Here is a 5,967-nt window from a genome sequence, read left to right on the forward strand (position 1 = left end):
CCTGCTAGTTCTTTGGGTCCCCGTGCCCAAACTTTCAAGAAGTCTGGATCTTCTTCTTCCTCTGGTTCTGGAGGTGTTGTCCGTTTCGGTAAGAAGGACAAGTGTGATCACTGTGGAAAGAACCATCCATCCGACAAGTGCCGCAGGGCTTCTGGAGCTTGTTTCCGTTGTGGAGAGACTGGTCATATCCGGAGGGATTGTCCACAGTCTGGGGGAGGCGGTTCTGGTTCTGGTTCAGGATCGGGTTCTCAGGCTACCGTACAGCAGAGGTCGCAGGGACAGTCTGCTGGGAGTTCTCATTTGAGGCCACGAGCTTCTGGCCAGGTGTTTGCCCTGAGACATGATCAGGCTGTGGAGGAGAATGAGAAAGTCATCGCAGGTACATTTATGCTTTATGGTATACCTGCTCTTGTACTTATTGACACTGGTGCATCTCATTCCTTCATTTCTGCACGTTTTGTTAAGAGGCATAAGTTACCATGCATTGCACTAGACGTAGTGATGTCTGTTTCTACTCCGACGGGCCAATCTGCTTTGGCTAAGCGTCTAGTGATGGGTTGCCCTTTAGAGTTCGAAGGGAACATTCTGTTAGCGAATCTCATGGTCCTGGCGATGGACGACTTTGATTGCATTCTGGGAATAGATGTGCTGACTACCTATCGAGCTTCAGTGGACTGCTATCAGAGATTAGTACGCTTTCATCCGGAAGGGAGTGAGAGTTGGTTTTTCTATGGTGAGGGAGCGCGACCCCCGATGCCTTTGGTATCAGCTTTGAGAGCCTGTCGAGCTCTGGAGTCTGGCTGGGAAGGCTACCTTATCTATGCAGTTGATTTGTCCGCTGAGAGTATTGGGATAGAGAGCATTCCTGTTGTGGATGAATTTCCAGATGTGTTTCTTGATGAGATTCCGGGTTTTCCTCCTGCTAGGGAAGTCGAGTTTGGCATAGAGTTGATGCCGGGTACTTCGCCTATTTCTAGAGCACCGTATCGTCTGGCTCCGTCAGAGATGCGTGAGTTAAAGAATCAGCTACAGGATCTTTTGGACAAGGGGTACATTCGTCCTAGTGTATCTCCTTGGGGAGCTCCTGTTCTCTTTGTGAAGAAGAAGTATGGGTCGATGCGGCTGTGCATTGACTATCGGCAGCTGAATCGAGTGACTGTGAAGAACAAGTATCCGTTGTCTCGTGTTGATGACTTGTTTGACCAGCTGCAGGGCACATCAATTTACTCCAAGATTGACTTGAGATCTGGGTATCATCAGTTGAGAGTCCGTGATCAGGACGTAGCCAAGACTGCATTCCGTACTCGCTATGGTCATTACGAGTTCCTAGTTATGCCATTTGGTTTGACTAATGCGCCGGCTATATTCATGGATCTGATGAACCGTGTCTTCAGGGAGTATTTGGACAAGTTTGTCGTGGTCTTCATTGATGACATCCTGGTTTATTCGCGTAATACGGAAGAGCATGTTTCTCACTTGCGGTTGGTACTGCAGACTCTTCGAGATGAGCAATTGTACGCCAAGCGGAGCAAGTGTGAGTTCTGGATGGATAGAGTGGTTTTTCTTGGCCATATCATATCCAGGGAGGGAATTTCTGTTGATCCAAGCAAGATTGAAGCGGTACTTAATTGGTCGCGTCCGACGACAGTTGCTGAGATCCGTAGTTTTCTGGGTCTAGCAGGGTATTATCGTCGCTTCATTCTGAACTTCTCTCAGTTAGCTCGACCGTTGACGCAGCTTACCCGTAAGGGTGTGGATTTTGAGTGGTCCTCCGAGTGTGAGGAGAATTTCCGTGAGCTTCGACGGCGGTTGACTTCTGCGCCGGTGTTGGCTTTACCGTCAGGATCTGGAGGGTATGTAGTTTACACGGATGCTTCTCTTCAGGGGTTAGGTTGTGTCCGGACTCAGAATGGGCATGTGATCGCATACGCTTCTAGACAGCTGAAGCTTCACGAGGACAACTACCCAGTCCATGATTTGGAATTGGCAGCCATTGTGTTCGCTTTGAAGATCTGGCGTCATTATCTTTATGGCGAGAAATTTGAGATCTTCACCGACCATAAGAGTCTCAAGTATTTGTTCACTCAGGCAGAATTGAACATGAGACAGAGACGTTGGATGGACTTGCTTAAGGACTATGATTGCGAGATTAAGTACCATCCGGGAGCTGCTAATCTCACCGCTGATGCTTTGAGTCGCAAGGTGCGACTATCCGCACTTCAGACTTGTTCGATGTCTAGTGCGATCAGTGACTGTTGTACTTCAGGTTATACATTCAAGCATAAGAAAGGTATGCAGAGTATCCAGATGTTTGCGATATTATCTGAGCCAGCCTTGTATTCGCGGATCCGAGATGCTCAGATGTCTGATTCGAAGACCCAGCGTTTAGCTCGTCTAGCTAACGAGGGTAGCTCGTCTGGATTTCATTATCAGTCAGATGGCTTTTTGTGTTTGTCTGGTAGGCTTGTGATTCCGCAGGATGAAGAGTTGCGAGAGGAGATTTTGTCTCAGGCGCATCGCACTAAGTTGAGTATTCATCCTGGGAGCAGCAAGATGTACAAGGATCTACGTACTCGTTTCTGGTGGAAGGGAATGAAATGCAGTGTTTATCAGTTTGTTTCGAGATGTTTGGTGTGTCAACAGGTCAAGGCAGAGCACCGACGACCTGGAGGATTGCTTCACAGTCTGCCTATTCCTGAATGGAAATGGGAGTTTATCACTATGGACTTTGTGACCCATTTGCCGGTATCCCCGAGGAACTGTGATGCTATCTGGGTTGTGGTGGACCGACTCACCAAGTCAGGGCATTTTATTGCCTATAGCCGGGAGTACAATGTGGATCGTATGGCTCGGATGTACATTCAGGAGATCGTTCGACTTCATGGAGTGCCTGTGAGCATTGTCAGCGATCGGGACCCCAGGTTTACTTCTAGATTCTGGGGGAGTGTTCAGCATGCGATGGGTACTACTCTCAGTTTGAGTACAGCCTATCATCCGGAGACTGATGGTCAGTCAGAGCGCACCATCCGTACGTTAGAGGATATTCTTAGAGCGTGCGTCATGGATTTTGGTTCAGCCTGGCAGGATCATTTGCCGTTGATCGAGTTCGCTTACAACAACAGCTATCACACTAGTATTGGGATGACACCTTTTGAAGCGTTGTATGGGCGACGTTGTCGTACTCCACTCTTCTGGGAAGAAGTGGGGGAGAGACAGGCTGAAGGACCGGAGTTTATCCAGCAGGCGATAGACATTGTTGATCAGATCAAGAAACGGATTAAGACTGCACAGGATCGTCAGGCCAGCTATGCTAATATCAAGCGTAGGCCTTTGCAGTTCGAGGTCGGGGAGAAAGTGTTTCTGAGAGTGTCACCTTTTCGCAAGATTTTCAGATTTGGCCTTAAGGGCAAGTTGTCTCCCAGATTTATCGGTCCGTTTGAGATCTTAGAGAGCATTGGCGATTTGGCTTATCGACTAGCTTTGCCACCGCATCTATCCAGCATTCACGACGTGTTCCACGTATCTCTGTTGCGACGGTATGTGGCAGATGAATCTCATATTCTGCAGCGATCTGAGGTTCAGGTAGACAAGGATTTGACTTATGTTGAGAAACCTCTTCGTATCCTGGATTATAAGGATAAGGTTTTACGGAACAAAGTCATTCCTTTGGTTTTAGTTCAGTGGCAGCGCCGAGGCACTGAGGAAGCTACTTGGGAGCTTGAGGACAGGATGCGTAAAGACCATCCTGAGTTGTTTTGATTTCATTCTTTAAGTTGTATTCAGTTGCAAACTCTGTAAACGTTTGATTTGAATAAAGAATGTTTCTGATTTCTGTATTTGCATTCGGTACTTAAGATCTGTTTTCGAGGACGAAATATCTTAAGTGGGGGAGAATGTAGTAGCCCAAACCCTAATTGAGTAATTAAGGATTAATGCTAATTAAATAAATTGGGGATTGGACGGATCGGAAGCTCCGAAGGGACGATCGAAAGCTCCGATCGGGATCGGAAGCTCCGATGAGGATCGGAGGCACCGATGATATTACGTCATCCATGACGTGTGGCTGGATCGGAAGCTCCGATCAGGATCGGACGTTCCGATCACCCCTATCCGGAGTCAACAAGTGATATTTTGACACGTGGCAGATCAGGATCTTCGGAAGCTCCGATGGCAGGATCGGACGTTCCGATCGGGGTTCGGACGTTCCGATCAAGAATCGGAAGTTCCGATCGTTGTCTATAAATAGAAGGCCGAGACTTCACTTTCAAATGCCAATTCCGAGTCCTCCTTTCCTTTCTAGTCCTTTTGGAGCTGTTCAGTCTTCTTAGGCTTGGTCCGGAGGTCGGCGGGACGTTCGGTAGTCGTAGCGGAGTTGTGCCCAAGTTCTGGAGGCATCGACATCAAAGGGCTAACGACGGACGAAGGTATAGCTTTTGCTTCCTATAAATATTTAGGAGTATGCAATAGCTTAGTTAAGGCTTTTAGAGCACTGTAATGATAGTAGTATCATTTCGCTGTGTAGGCGGACTTTAGGCTTGGACTTAGAGCTGGTAGTGCCTACCTGGTATTTGAGGTACGAAAGTACTGTTCGAGATATCCTGACTGAGTATGCATGTATTATGTGACTGCATGATTTATATGCCATGATATTATGCTGCATTCATTTGCATCTTGCTGTATCTCTTTCGAGATGTCTGTTAGTAGGGTTGTACCCTATCCTGTTAGTGGATGGACTTCCATCGATTTGGGTCCGGCGTATCCACAGTTATCTCGGTATGGGAGCCACCTCCTGAAGCGACGGCACAGCGTGCTACATACCAGGGCCCGGTCTGTCTCTGTTATCTGATCCTTGACCTCGAGTCTATAGGGAGTTCACTTTGCATGCATGTATACTCATACTCTCGCACTGAGCGTTGTATGCTCACGTCTCGTACTCTGTATTTTTCTGGACACCCTATTCCATGGGGCAGGTTTGCGATTGGACGAGGAGGGTGGATCCAGGAGGGGCTAGTCAGCGGTTGGCCGGCTGGAGCTTCGCTTAGGTTTTATTACTGTTGTTTAGATTTATACAGCTATTCGATTTGGTTGTATATTATTGGATAATTACAGATTCCTTTACTTGGGATTGTATAATGTTATTTGGATTCCGCAGTTTTATTCTGATATCTGTTTAATTAAGTTAATTGCATGCCTAAGTTCTGTATAGTAGGTGATCCGGGTAAGGGTCACTACATGGGGTCCCGATCGCTGACAATGCTCACAGGCACTCCATGAAGTCAGACGATCTCCTGAATGTACATCCGTGCCATGCGATCCACAGAGTACTCTCGGCTATAGGCAATGAAATGCGCTGACTTGGTGAGTCGGTCCACCACAACCCAGATAGCATCACAGTTCTTCGGGGATACCGGCAAATGGGTCACAAAGTCCATAGTGATAAACTCCCATTTCCATTCAGGAATAGGTAGACTGTGAAGCAATCCTCCAGGTCGTCGGTGCTCTGCCTTGACCTGTTGACACACCAAACATCTCGAAACAAACTGATAAACGCTGCGTTTCATTCCCTTCCACCAGAAACGAGTACGTAGATCCTTGTACATCTTGTTGCTCCCAGGATGAATACTCAACTTAGTGCGATGCGCCTGAGACAAAATCTCCTCTCGCAACTCTTCATCCTCAGGAATCACAAGCCTACCAGACAAACACAGAAAGCCATCTGACTGATAATGAAATCCAGACGAGCTACCCTCGTTAGCTAGACGAGCTAAACGCTGGGTCTTCGAATCAGACATCTGAGCATCTCGGATCCGCGAATACAAGGCTGGCTCAGATAATATCGCAAACATCTGGATACTCTGCATACCTTTCTTATGCTTGAAGGTATAACCTGAAGTACAACAGTCACTGATCGCACTAGACATTGAACAAGTATGAAGTGCGGATAGTCGCACCTTGCGACTCAAAGCA

This window comes from Henckelia pumila, chromosome 4, assembly GCF_033568475.1.
Source record: "Henckelia pumila isolate YLH828 chromosome 4, ASM3356847v2, whole genome shotgun sequence".
Lineage (NCBI taxonomy): Eukaryota > Viridiplantae > Streptophyta > Magnoliopsida > Lamiales > Gesneriaceae > Henckelia > Henckelia pumila.